Source organism: Haliotis asinina, chromosome 6 (genome assembly GCF_037392515.1).
Source record: "Haliotis asinina isolate JCU_RB_2024 chromosome 6, JCU_Hal_asi_v2, whole genome shotgun sequence".
NCBI lineage: Eukaryota > Metazoa > Mollusca > Gastropoda > Lepetellida > Haliotidae > Haliotis > Haliotis asinina.
The window spans coordinates 54,071,683-54,087,331 of record NC_090285.1 but is presented as its reverse complement, the minus strand read 5'-3'; the positions used below and the strand labels follow the sequence as shown (position 1 = coordinate 54,087,331).

General features: G+C 40.4%; 1 pseudogene; it reads left to right on the top strand.

Annotated features, from left to right (window-relative positions):
• Positions 1-14,254: 14,254 nt before the first annotated feature.
• Positions 14,255-15,000, top strand: LOC137287957 (uncharacterized; annotated as a pseudogene).
• Positions 15,001-15,649: the final 649 nt, after the last annotated feature.

Here is a 15,649-nt window from a genome sequence, read left to right as displayed (position 1 = left end):
CACAGACTTACGACAGTCGTAGCGTTACGATAGCTTTGTGAAACCTGGCCATACTAGCATGGGTTGCCCTGAGGACCAATTACAACCCGGATCTTCAATGGGAGCCGCTGTAGTTGTAGTTGCAGATGTGGTTATCTGTTCTAGACTCGTATATTAAGACTCGTTCTTCGTTAAACCAAAATCCAAACTGCAGTAGTAGAGGAATTCGTGATGTCATTTGCGCATGAAATCAGGAAAAGTCAACCCCGTCCTGGAACGTAAACACTGACCGGCCTTGACAACGTGTCAACGGTCGCGCGAACTCTCGGCGTTTCCGTCATAATGGCTACCACCTGTTTTAAATGTTAACAGTCTGTGGGGACGGGAATGTTGTTGAGAGGGGGCATGGGTGTAGCTGGTCGTCCCTGGAATGTAGAGTAACCCTTGCTCTTTGTAATGACAGTGTACTGTTTGACAGGCTGATAAGTATTTCAGAATTACACTGAATGATCAATAATTTCATAATCGTTAAAACTGAAATATGCTATGGTAAACAATCGTATTATGGTGATTATCAAGGAATGTTTAGAATTTGTGTTGAATGATTATGAATTAAGGTATTAGGTCATGTAGTTAGACTAGCCACAATATATGCATGTGCGTTGGTTACATGTTTTAAAGTTCTGTTGAGTAGTTTTGTAGTTGATACGTCGTGACGAAGACCCAAGTTCGATTCCCCTTGAACGAATGTCTTGTAAGTCTCAGACGGTGGAGTAGCCTAATGGTTAAAGCGTTTGCTCTTGATACCGAACCGAAATTGCGGCCATTTGCCCACATATATTGTAGGTATAACGTTTGAAGACAATTGCTGGGGCCCCCTATTTGATATTTCTGGGATACTGCTAATAATAATCACGCACTCACTACTTAGAATAAAGCCTAACACACACCCCCCACCACCACCACCACCAAAATTCTACGTTATCAGAATATAAAAATACGGTCTGAAAGTTTACATAATTTCATAAACAGATTTAAACATACATTTTGCATTTTTGCCGTGCTTTGTGTATAATAAATGAGAATCTTAAACAGAATTGGCCGAGGTATTTATACAGTTCGTGCTGTTGTAGTTAGTGGGTGTGTATGAATTTATGCAGTAGTCCGGTGACTCCACGAAGGGGTACACCAGAAACGGGTTTCATACATAGTATCCCTTTAGGGAACCGAACCCGGATCTTCAGAGTTAGGTTACCCCAAGCTAATTAGTACACAATGTACGTCCTCGTGATCAATGCATGAAGTGTGCGTTGCAGAAAGCAGGTCAGTGACCGTGACAGGTGATCTGCAGTTGGAATGACGTCATAGTTGAATGCAATTTGATATGATGCTGAGATGGTTTGCGTTCATGATACATGTATCACGATTCTCCGCGAGGCTCTGTCATCTAGGTACATGTTGATGACGTCAGTACCGGGTTCTATCAGCGCCACTAATGTAGTTTTAGTGTAAATGTCTGGGTTGAATTATTCTGGTTTCGGTTAGCACTCCCAGGGAGCGTTACTACAGAGGGCCCCGCGAGGAATGACAGCCTGATAGACTATAGGTCACAGATAACATGATTGCCGTATGACAAATATGATGTTTACAGGAATTCAAGAAGATAACTGTTTTGTTGATATATCACCACTGTAGTTGTTTGATTTGTTGATTTATTGTTTTACGCCGCACTCAGCAATATACCAGCTATATGGCAGCGGCCTGTAAATGGACCAGACAATCCAGTGATCAACATCAAGAGCAGCTGATAGAGGAAGGCATGTGTCACAACCAAGTCAGTGAGTCTGACCACCTGATCGATCCCGTTACGACAAGCCCGGGTTACTGAAAAACAGTTCTAACCCGAGATCTTCATGGGAGACAAGTATGCTTTGCTGAAATACAATTCTAACCCGGATCTTCACGGATTTATCATTGTAGTGTAAAGAGCCATTCATCATTTCAAACAATTTGCGAAGTCGATAATGTTATTTAGTGGGGAGGGGATTCGTCACTTTTATGATATTAACAATCTCATGGCGGTAGACACCTGAAGTGACCTTCACACATTGTATCCATGTGGGAAATCGAACAGGGTGTTACCATGGAGACCAATCGGTTTGACTAGAATGACAGTGTGAGTGAGTTTAGTTTTAGTCCTGATATATTGCAGCGGTCTGTAAATGATCGAGTCTGGACCAGACAATCCGGTGATCAACACCATGAACATTGATTTGCCCAAACGAGAACCGATGGCATGTGTAAACCAAGCCAACAAACCCGACCACCCAATGACAAACATGTTTGACCAGTATGACCCGATCGGCCCCCATGGCGTAGGATGCCCAGGATGGGCATTGTGTGGGGTTGTTTCCGGGTCGTGATGAGCTGGATCTTCGAAACAGCCCTTTAATTAAAACAATAGCCTGTAAAACGATAGACATTTCGCCTATAGCTAGTGTGTCGTAATAAAAAGTGCCTTTCATCTCACGTCAAAAGGGGTGGTAGCGAGTTCGCAATGGTTTAAGCTCCCATTCGTCACACCGAAGAGCAGGTTCGATTCGTCACGTGGTTACAATGTGCTAAGCTCACTTTTGGTGTCACCCGCCGTCATATTGCTAGAATATTGCTAAAAGCGGCCTGAAACCTCATCCACCCACGTCGTAAGTGGACACCGTGATAAAACTTATCTCGCAAAACGCAATATATTCAAGTACAATCCTTAAGACCCCGTTGCTTTTGTTACACAAAACCCTCAGTTTAATGAAACGATGGGTCGTGTAACTGTTAAATTTCTTTACTAAGCTGGTGCAACTGCTTTTTAAAATATCCATTCTTATCTTTCACTAGACATCGAGTCTTAGGTTACGACAAAAGGCATCTGATATTCACTGCAAGTTAAATTCATCGGTATTTGTAACTGGCGTTTCAACTCACGGTTGTTGGTTTTGAATGACTGTTCTTATGTAATAAAACTTGACGTTTAACAATTATCACGTTCGTATGCGAACATTCCCCGGATGATAGTGTTCAGCTGACATTAACATTCTACATCACATGAACATTTAAAAACCCGTTTGAGACTCATATATGTTGTTTGTTTGTCTTTGTTGTTTTTTTGTTTTCGTTTTGTTTTGGGGGCTTTTTTGTTGTTTTGTCTGTTTAGGGTTGTGGTTGAAGCGTCTGGTTGAAAACCCAGTTTCGATTCCCAACATGGGCACAATGTGTGAAGCCCGTTTCTCGTGTCCCCAATCGTAAATCTAAACTCATTCCCTCACTAAACTCTCAGAGTAAAGTAACCTCCTCTGACTGGTGATGGGTAGCAGCGAAAGGTAATCACTCGCATCTAAACAGTATGCTTAGGCTATCATAGCTTGTCCAAACTCAAATATCATCTGAAACTATACTGACTCACCGACCAATCCTTAAACCATGATATAGCTTAAATTATTGAGGTATACTTGTAGCGTTTTAGCACTAACGAAGAAAGACGGGATTACCCTTTTCGACAGCGGAACCTGTGAATTACACAGTGTGTTTCGGTGCAAATATCCGATTTTGATAATAAATGTATATTTTATGGTATAAAATGTTTATTCGCAATAGTAAACATTTACTAAATTCTCAAAGCTCATTCGCATGTTAACATCGTCATGTTTTAAAGAACACATGCAAAAAAGACTTAACTTCAAGAGGAAATCTTATCATGAGAAATTTCATGATAAAACATTTTTCCCGTTTGTTTATATAATGTATTTATCTACATTTCTTGTTCATTATGTAAGATTGCTTCTGACATTCTCAAATATCACCATTTATCCTGTTTAACATACTTAGCCGTAACTATACACTAGAGTATGTATGGGTTGAAAGTTTTGAAACAAAGTGATTCTCATTCTTTTGAACTCATGTAAATTAACCTAATCATGTATCAAAAGGGTCATTACCATGCCTTGTCCTCTTTATGTTATATGCCACTGACGTCATGCAAAGATATATACCTGTTTATACACTGCTATCTTAAAACCATTCATCTTTCCAGTTCTCACTCATCGTACAGGCAAGTCTGGGACATATGATACAAAGCTGGTGTACAGTTTAGACAGAAATAGACGTGGTATGCGTCCAGTTTTCACTCCAGTGCCGTCCAACACTGACCAGACTCATTAAGATATACACTGCCCAGTGGTTATTCAAAAATGTGTGTCAAGTGTATATATGGACGCTTAGCCGTTGTAAGCATGATCTGAGCCAGGCCTAAATGTTATTAATGGGACATTAAATGTAAATAAAGGTTGTGTTTACACACAGTCTCCGCACGGTGAATCTTTTCATTCAGGTCACACGGAACCCTCACCGAGTTTGGTGTCAGGGCATTGACAGAGACTCAAGGGTTGAGTGGGGTCCTAATTTCGTGATAGCAGAATACGATATAATGACATGTGGAACGTTTAATGTAGATATGCAAGAATCGCACAGAAGTTGGGCAAATATTTTAGTAGTAGGATAATGTCAACACAGTTCGACTTTTTGAAAATCTCCATATTTTATGGAGCAATGAATACGTTAGTGAACACATTGAAACTTTTCATTTATAGCAACTACTGTTTCTGATGGTTCAAGGGGCGATGTACTCACATGGGTACAATGTATGAAGCCCATTTCTGGTGTCGCCCGCCGTAATGTTGCTGGAATATTGCTAAAATCGGCGTAAAACTAAACTCACTCACTCATTCTGACGTTACAATATAGTTCGGTGTTCGGTCACCTTGTTTGAGGGCAGGGTGTAACTGAGAAAAGTTAAGGAAGTTTTCGTTTATATGTGTTAATCATGACAATACGAAAGAACATTACAAAACAACAGTGGCGCACGCACCATACGCGAGAACTTGCTCTCTTATTAAATACGCAGTGACTATGGTTTTAAAGAGTTAGCTCTTATAACAGTATTTGACTACATGATCCGACGGTGACAATGGAAGGATGAAAAAGGTGTGCGGGCGAGGACGCTGGGAGGGGGATGTATCACGCCCATGTCACGTCATTTCCTTCACGTACATAGTCGTCCGAGTCAATAGTCATGCTTACTCGCGGTTCATGCTGTTTACTAGGCGAGGGTTTTCACCTCCAGTGGTGTAAGGCTACAACGTGAGGATCGAGATCTGTAACCCCGGTACAGCCGGAAAGACCTGCGGTTTATCCTCTTCTCATCCTTGATAATTACATGTAATGAAATTTACTTGGTCATTCCGGGGATAGATTTAGTGCTGGTAATCGTGAGTCGCGTGTTTGTCAGGTGTCGGTGCATTTGAACTCGTCGGGTGGGTGGCGGATGGCTTGCTGGTGAGTTAGTGTGTGGTAAGTGTGAAGTGGATGGGTGGATGAGATGGTTGTGGGTGGTTGGTGAGTGGGTTCTTGGAGTCTATGTTCATAATGTATGGCAGGTGTATGTGTCTGTGTCCGTGTGTGTGTGTGTCTCTCTCTCTCTCTGTGTCTGTGTGTGTGTGTGCATGTGTGTGTGTGTGCGCACCACCGACCGTGTAGTTGTTGTGGTAGTAGCGGAAGTAGGTTTTAGACAAAGCGCGAACTTCTGTGAAAAAGAGTTCAAATAGTTGCATCCTTGTCTGGTCTACGTCCTAAACACGTGCGGTGTGGGATGCATTGAAGCCTAAGACTTACATAACAAGAACAGTGAGAGAGTGAGTTTAGTTTTATGACGCACTCAGCATTATTCCAGCTGTATGATGGCGGTCTGTAAATAGTCGAGCCTGGACTAGACACCCTTGAGAAAAGGGTGGGGTGCACACTTAATTTTCACCTAAGTTTCAATGGTCATTTAACGAAATTTCATGACTGGAGTGGGGGATGGGTGTGGGGATGGATGTGGGGAGAATGATGGAAGAGCACATTCCTGCACATTCCCTTCTGGATCCTCCAATGGGTGGGGTGGATAAGAGAGTAAGTAAGTAAGTAAGAGAAGCATTAGTAGTTGTATCGCGTTAATACGCAGAGTCCCAAGAGTTGTCTCCCTTCGCACTCTCTTCTCAATGGCCTCTCCGTTCTCAGTATGGGGGCTCAGCTCTATAAACGCTTGGAAAACTGGCACATTTGGTGAGCTTAGTGGGATCAAATTCTTACGGACCTTTATGGATCTCTGGACATGTTGAAACAAAGTTTTCTTTCGTATTCCCAAATCACCGAAATACTACATGTATACAAACCGAATCATACGTTCCAAAACCTTGTTAGTCATCATTCCTTTCCGATCTCTTTGCCTAAACAATGGACAGGTCATACTCAGAGACAATGATTCTTCCTGTTTCCTGTCCTTGACGAATTTTCAAGAGAGACGTACAACAGGCACACAAACGTACAGTTACACACGTACACATGCACGTACAAACACATACATACAAACACCCACACAAACACACATTAAACATCTCGTCTCTGAAATGATAATATTTTACAGCCAAAACGGTTCCTAAATTAGACTTGATGTGTAGGGTAAAACGCGCCTTTGATTTTACATTGTCTACTAAAACCGAGGAGAAGTGTATTCTCCAGCATATATACGGTAAATGATAATTACAATGTAGATAATCATTTCAAGAAGATACATAAGAATGACTGAAGCGCACGTAGAAACAGTAAAAACAGATTATTAGATAATTCATCCCCAAGTCTTTCGGCGGCCCGGTGGTCGTGTGGTACAGCTTCTGTTTAGAAATCAGAGGAGTGCATTTCCAATCTTGCTAGGCAAAACAGTTGTACTTTCAGCTAACTTCTGAATGACTTTTTACAATTGACTTTAAACCGCAAATATTATCTGAATGTTGATGTTCATATATGTAGTGTTTGGAAAAGACGATTGCAGAAAGAAAAACTTGGAAGAGGTCTTTCTAGCGAAAATTAAAACATGTCCCTCCAAAACAAAAACCTCAAATGAGGTTATTGTGGGAAAACAAGAGATAACTTAATATATAGTGAGAAGCACACTAAGCCTTCAGGTTTATATGAATATAATAACGAGCATCCCACAGACTTTCTTCATTTTAAACAACTGCGGTGATCTAGCATTATCAGATATTTTAGGATTCCATGTGTTGTATACGTATTTGGTATATTTGTTTCAGGATCTGTATGACAGACGAGATTAATTAACATTATTGATCACTACTCGTGTGTTGACTGGAGACATCAAAAACACGGATTAAGGATCGAAAGGTGATCTATTATTCCTGTAAGCGCCTAAAAACAATTACAACAATCAACTTCACTTATGACCAGAGTTCCAGATAAGGAGAGTATTTGCACATTTTACTCAATAAAAATCACATTTACCCAATTAATTACAAATCTGGGAGTACAAAAAGGCATTAAAATTGCTGAAAACCCAATATGTCTATAATACTTTACTCAGAGAAATACAGGCTTGCATATGATAATTCGTAGTGGAGCCCGAACCCTACAACAGCCTATATATACATGTGCTAATATAGCCGTAGCCACTGTCTGGAGTTGACTGTACTAGTCACGTGACTTCCAGTTATAATTACCGCTTCAAAAATGGCTGTCGACTATATTTAGGAATATAAGAATTACAAAAAACTTCGGTCTGTTGGGAAGCATTTATATTTGCATATTTAGAAGTGTTAATTACCCAATAAGGAAAAGACACTATGTGTAAAAGTACTCAATTCTTTAAACTAGTGGGAGTAGGCAAAATGCAATTGCTCATACAAACAGGTATGGGAGTAAATACCTAAATGCTTAAAAAATTATCTGGAGCTCTGCTTATGCTATTACAAGCACTAACAGGCGAAATCCAAGACGACAACAGTTAACCATGAACCTCTCGGCATCAACCCAAAGAAATCCCTTCATCAAACAAATCATAAATACCAACATAAGCCCTACACTCGAAGCGCTTGCAATAATAACCAATAGCATGTGTCTTAACTGAACACAGCCTTAAAGCTAAAAACCCGCAAACTCATCAACTATATATCTTCACAACTAAATAAATAAAACAAACCACATATATCACATAGCTTATATACATGAACACTTGACAAATTGGCACCCATACATCAACGCCCAGAAAAGCAATCAAATTTCACGACTGAACTAATCCTCACAGAAACAGCATTTATGACCCGCTCGTCAAACAATACAGTTTCAATCGTAACAGACCCGTCTAAGCAATTGAAAAATTGATAAACAAAACTAGTAAACGAAATACTATAGATAATAAAACACTCGTCAAACAACACAATTTTAATCCAAAACTTATACCCCCCCCCCTTCAAATAAATAAATAATTAACAAATTACAAACACTGTTATACATGTGCAAAGTTAGAAAATCCAAATCATATGGAATATGCGCATCGACCAGATCGCCCCAGTGTCCGAGATGATTGGCACATGATTAAAACTTCCTTACGGAAGACATTCCTTGACGCAGCAGAAGTTCAGACAGAACATTTCAGTGTTAACAATGTAAGGATGGAAAGCAAGGAGCACCCTTTGTCGACGTTCAAGGACAGCCGGACTCTACCGTAGGCGACCCGCTATCAACGTCAGTACTCGAGTACTCTTCACAGTTGAAAACAGATTCAGTTTGTCCTTCCATGGTGTTCGACAGGAGAGCGAATCACAGAATAGGTCAGTCGTGTTTTGGGATAACTGGACGTACTCCACAGCACGTGGTCGACGGTAGTCTTACCGGACAGCTTTATCTGGGCGACACTGGCTCCTATAGTAGTACGATTCCTGCAAGCCATGCGTGGCTTTTATGGTCGATCCTCTTTGCTGCAAGGCGGCATAGAGCCAGGTGTCATGGAATTCCTTAAGCAACAGAGTGTAAAACGGATGAATATAATGAGCATGCTCCCCAGACCTCAACCCAACTGATCGATGTGTGTACAGATGTCACTGCACACCACTGTAATTCCAGGACTCCACAGAGCTCTAGTAGAGGAGAGGAATGGATTCTGCAAGCTGAAATTGATAAGTAGCATGGGTTCAAAGTGCACCTGTGTCTTGGACGAGTGAGGATAGGATATTGAATGACCGAGTGCTTCATGTTTGTCAGTTTCATTTTTGGGGGTTGGTCTATACAAATGATGTTGACATCCTTACTTCTGTTATTTCTGACAAACGTTACTTTACGTGCTATACATACTATTCCCAAAAGGAAACGTATAGGCCCGAAATCCATTGCGAAAATGTTGTATTTTCAACATGTATAACTCGTCCACAAACAGACTTTAGTGCATGATTTTTTACACCAGTTTAGAAGAGGGTACTGTGTATACAACCAAGAGGACACAGTTAGGTAACGGAGACGTTTAAAGCGATGGCGATCACGTAGAAGGGGCTCGACGTCTGGTCTCAGACCAATCTCTTTCAACCTGTTCCGTGCAGTTTGACCGGATATCCTCCGAAGTACAGGCACCCTGGCTGCTGTGCTCATACCGATCTTCGGCTGTAGTGGTAACTCGAGGTCTGTCCGTACGGAAAAGGTCATTTGTTATACATGTTTGTTTGCAACGAGCTGTAAGCCGTGATATCTTGCCCAGACTAACATTCAGACGCCTGGCAACAGTAGACGTAGTGATTTTGCCTTGAAACTCCATCAAAACGAATACCAATTTGCGAAAGTAAGCTGGAATATTAGTGCCAGATAGTGCATGCTCTCTGCTGCACAACTTCAAGTGGAAGGCGATTTCTGTTGCGTTTTTGGCGATGCCTTTTGTAAGAAATCTCATCAAAATCAAGATTTTCAATTTTTTTTTAATTGTGCAATTTTTGTAAATCAACGCTTTTGTTGCACATTTTGACGATTGTTTTAACATAATAGGTAAAGAATGGACTTTCAAAAATAAAATCGCCTATGCGTTTCCGTTTGGGATAGTATATCAGTTGACGCTTTATCAATGAGTATATACATAATGTATATACAAAATATACTGTCGATCTGTTGTTTCTCTGAAAGGAGAAACCTGCCGCGTGGTGGAATTCCCCATAGAAATATAGCTAGAAAATGTGTGATCGAAAATCTTAGAACTGGTTGCCGAAAACACGAAACAGACTTTGATGACAGCTAAATATTTCCGTATGGCATACAATGAGTCCGACAAACCTCATCATGGCATTAACAACCGCGAAAAGTCTAAACAGCCCCGTACAAAGCCTCTCTCTGTACCTTGATAAAAGAAATCCATCTAATACTTCTTTCTTTCAGCGTCCTTTATCAAAGCCTACCCCTGATCGTTGGTATTCCCAGCAACCCACGGAAGACAATACTCTTAAACCAATCTCCAAAGCAGCGTGTTTATCACTAACGTACACAAACCACGGTGTCAGCGCTACAGCAGCTACAAAGTTGTCCGAGTCAGTTGTCACTGCAAACTGCAGTTTCATACAGTGCAACTAACTCGGTTAGCACTCCAGTCAGTTGCTCCAGTCAGCTAATATGTCTGGTCGAAATATTATCAACTTTTTCCACGGAACGTACGCCTCAGGTTGACTCGACACAGTTCCGTGTCAACATTCGTGGTATGTCAGTTAGCCCGGATCATTTATGGTACATTTATGTCTTCCACAACATCGTTCTTTCATTTTTGTGTGTGTGACTTACATTGATCGTCGGTAGGTATTAAAAATGGCATCTTAGAAAAGAAATACAGCTCGCTCTACCACCATTTATAGCGTAATAAAGCACACTTTCGTCCTGAACTATTATAGTTAAATAATAGTTGCGTGCGAGTGCTTTAACGTTATAATAGTTCAGGGCGAAAGCGTGCTTTAATATATTATACATGGTATAGAGCGAACTGTATTTCTTAACTTGACTAATCTCACTATATGAGCATTTTGTTGAAACACACCATAGCTCATCTGTACGAAGCGGTATCAAAACACTAACCCCAATCAGTCAAATACTTCTGTGGCTATTTGAGAGACGAGTTTTGACACGATCTGGCTAAGTGACAGGCTATCAGTCTCGTATAACATGCTGGTCATATTATGCGCGTTTGATAGCCAAAGCAAGGGGAAGTAAATTGAGTCTTTCAGTCTTTACTTCAATGCTACATTCGTGTTGATTCCCTTTGCTAATTGTTCTGGTTTGGCCAGAATAGAGCGTCTTAGCACCTAAACCGACAATCGGGGTTAGAGCGTCTAAGCACCTAAACTGATAATCGCCATGTGTTTGAGACACAAAGAACAGTCACCGAACATTTTCTAAGCTCCCATAGTCGCTGCGTGAATGTTCTACCGTTTAGAAATCAATCATTTTAGAGTTTCTAACAACAACTTATCTGGCTTGTGGATGTAAAAGTATAACATTATGGGACATATTTCGAAATGGATGAAACCTTAGAAAAAATATAATGTAATGTTGTAGTACCAATAAAGAAAATCTAAACCACACTGTTCCTCAAACACAAACGTTAAAAGCCGTAAGCTTTTTGCTGTTGCTTTCGTTGCCACTGCGCCCTTGCAACAAACTGGGAAAACGTACAAAATATACTGTATAAGTGATGACAGTTTCTCAAACAACTTCTTTAGTTTTGTGACACAAATCATATCATTTTATTGCACTTTGCATTAACTTGATTTTTTCATGCATTTTAGTTTTTGTGTTAGATTGAAATTCATCGGTAGTTTTTTGTCTCAAAGGGACTTGTATATGGATTCCATTGCTTTGTACTGTTCTTTCGTATATGAAAGGTCTGGTCATATACTGCATTGGTGCAATAGAACAGTGCAGACTTTTTCTGATTTACTTAATTACCTGTAACGTCCCGCCTGTCTGTGCAATTTGACGAGTTATCTTGTGTTATCTTCTATAGTGCACTGACAATGACGTCATTGCCTTACATCCTTGCTTTGCATCCACTAGCAGCTCTTGTATGGTTTCGAAATGCAGGCATAGTTATCACAGTATTATATTAAATATTCAAATGGATTAAAATCTCTTCTTGGGCAAAACTTGAAAGGACACTTTGTAGATTCGTTGAGGCGTTTCTGCTAGTGTGGATTCTTACGTCCAAACACATACTTGTAAATATTTGTTTTCTTTAATATATTCCAACTGTTCAGTTCCATCATTTTGTTCCTGCGCGGTTTTGAAAGTCTCGTTAGTGAACGTATCGTACCCACCTCTTCGCTAATATGAAAATGACATCTTGTAAATTGATAATTTACCCTGGTGTGTTTTGGCATAGTAAATGTCATATATTTGTGTTTTACAGTGGTGATTGTCCCCAAACTAATAACCGTTCTACATGAACAGATCCGTCTAGATCTACATATCAGTCGCGTGTAACGTGTTTAATCCGTGATTACTCATTTTCAGAACGGTAAGCCCTGATGTATAAATCATAATCTGTAAATCTTAGTCAGCCTTGTAATCGAATCTCTGCCTGTCGTGCACCTGGCAAAACATTACGGCACTTTCTGCATTCAGGACTATTTCTTGTGTGCTGATTGAGTGGGAGAGCATGTGGGGTATATAAAATGATTCTCTGTCATAGCATTAGGGTAGTGCTTATGGGTTTTGTGTGACCTGGCACGGAGGATATTGACGTCAACACGGATTGGTACAGTACTGTTAGTACTGCACAGTTTGATGTCATCCATGTAGGCCGCACATATACAATCATTCGTCATGAACATCGGCAAAAGCCAGGCTAACGTGTTCATCGGTGTGACAATTTGGTGTGGACTATGCGTTGTCTATGTGAACAAGAAGTCATTCAATCAGTCATTGTAAGTATATATTTCTCATCACGTTGAGAGGTGTATGTGTAAGTGTATGCGAGCGCGCGCGCGTGTGTGAATGTACTGTATGTATGTATGTATGTATGTATGTATGTATGTATGTATGTATGTATGTATGTATGTATGTATGTATGTATGTATGTATGTATGTATGTATGTATGTATGTATGTATGTATGTATGTATGTATGTATGTGCGAGTGTCTATGTGTGTGTGAGTGTATGTAAAGCTTTCGATCCTGGCACATACATCCTGACTAGATTCGAGTCCAGCACGTTCTTTTTTTTCACTCATCGCCTATTCTCCAGTACATGCACAGCCAGCATACATTTCAGTCTGAATTTACCAATAAGTAAATACTGTTTCTGTAAAGTTCTGAACACAAAGCAGAAAAACTAGTTAAAGGGTTGGTATTTCCTAATCAGATCTGCCATGAAGGAAAACATGTACTCATTCTTGTTGCTCCAACGGAACATAAGTTCATCAAGTTGCGCACCAAGCTGCCCCTTGAATACACCATGGATGAATTTGAACTTTGATTAGCATTACCCCAAATGCCCTCAGTGGTATAGGTGTGAACCACGGGATGAGGATCTACATAACTGTTTTTGTGTCAAACTGTTTGGTGCTCATAACCAGATCTCTATGAGCAAAGATATAATTTGAATTCGTCAGTTATGATCTGAGTGCTAGCTTCAACAAGGGCAAGTACTATGGGTAGTAATGTACCAGTGGTTCTGTTCTCAACACTAAATATACTTTTTAGTGTCTCTGTCTATGAGACCAAAAACCCAATAGGTAGGAATACCCTGACTGAAACATGTGGTATTTTCTCTTACTACCCCATTTGCTTTCATCCATCTCTACAGTGTGGCTAACACCCCCAAAATACCTGGCTCATCTAACAATACACGAGACATTGAGTCTCTGTATAGATTGTACCAATTTTACAATGTTTTCCCACAAGTATCAAGCATTTTGAGATCCAAGAGGGTAGGTACATCAATGCAAAACACTTTGAATATCATGAGGTACCAACATTACGCTTCTACCCTTCCCAGAAGCTACTTATTCTCACTATTTTGTTTTTCTGCATTTAGGACATCGCCAGTTATGGCCATCAGCTGTCTGTTTGTTTTTCTGCCACAGCATATTTACATTGCATATCTGTAGGGAAGCCAATAATTTGTTCCTTTTCACATTGCCAAGTGTTTTCTCTGAGTCATTGCAGATTGAACCTACATCTCAAAAACGTAATTTCCATTTTGATTTAAACACACCAGGGAATATCCTGACAAATGCTGGAATGCCTCAACGGCCAGTCAGCATGTGCATTGCTTGGAATAAATTGCTGAAGATAAGATGGAACTGACCCACCAGTAAAGTCTCCCAACAATGGGAAGACCATCAAGTCTGCTAATCGCCAGGATGTCAAATCCATTATGTCTAACAACTGCAAACTACTGAAGATGAGGGTGGCTTTTGTTCCACTTACAGCAAACAAAGCGTCTACAGAGGCCTTTAGTCAAGCTGCGCGTATCAGGCTCCCTCCCAAGGTAACGTGGCAACGGAAGTCCCCGAATGGCTACTTTCTCCACGGAAAATGGTATTCACTTTTGTGCACTGACACCCTGCCTTGCCTGATCATTTGAAAGGGAGAGGACGCTCTGGATTCTAAGGCATTAACACACAATCACACGAGCACAGGCCCGCTACAGAAGATTCAGGATACAACTTTTCTATTTCTTTCCACACTCACGAATTACCTTTCTATCATGGTAAGCCACACTATTCACGATCATCAAACCTAACCTAGCACATGGTTCTTGATCATCTCTCGAACACTACCAAGGACATCGTTGTGCAATATCTGTACGTTCATTTCACGCTTGTCCATTCCAATGTGTTCAGGCAACATGTTCGAAGACTTGTTACTTCTGCATTTTTGGCGAGAGCGCCTAATGTAACACTTGCAGTACGTGGGCAACATGCATTTTTCAGATCGAGAAAACATTTGCTATCTTACTGGGGTCTTGTGTATGCTGATATCTGGCATGAAGAATTCGCGTCATTTCAAGACAAAAATGTGTATCTGGATTTCTGGGAGTTTTCGATACCCGTCGGACATAACGACTTTCACGTACCTGTTAGAAAGTTGGATAAAATCAAACTCCCTCACTCACTTTAGCACACATTATATTTGAACCAAGGATCTTAAGACTTTTGTCTTTCTGTGTGTGCGTGGGCATGTGCGTGTGTATATGTGTATTATTCTGTACTTATATACTCTAAGTTTAGGTCCAAGCGATAATGAAAGTGGCTTGTGAGGCAAATGTCACGAACAAGCTAGCATCTTTAAATGTTCAGTTGCATACTGTAGTCATGTCTTATTCGCCGATGATGACACCTAATCTCGTCTTGCTACAAAATCTCGACTTGCATTAGCTGTATTGGGTATATTTGCTTCAGAATCAGTATGACTAAACACATACATGCACAAATATGCTTGTTTCCCTGCACTGTAAAAGTTGTACTGCGTTTATGTATAGGCGGGAACACGCACATGTGTATGTTACCAACGTTTCTTTACTATGAACAGCGAAGCAAAAACAGTATTGGAATTAAAAGACCCAATATTCTAATGCTTGTCATACCATGAGTATCAGACGTTTAATATGTACATTTAAATGTCAGATATTTCGACAGCACCTTCCCTAGATAGGTCCAGTTTGGTATAACAACCTCGGGGTTACAGTGTGAGTTAATGCTTTATATCGCATTCGCAAAATTACAGCAATATAACGATGAAAACAAGGTATTTAATTTAAAATATCTGT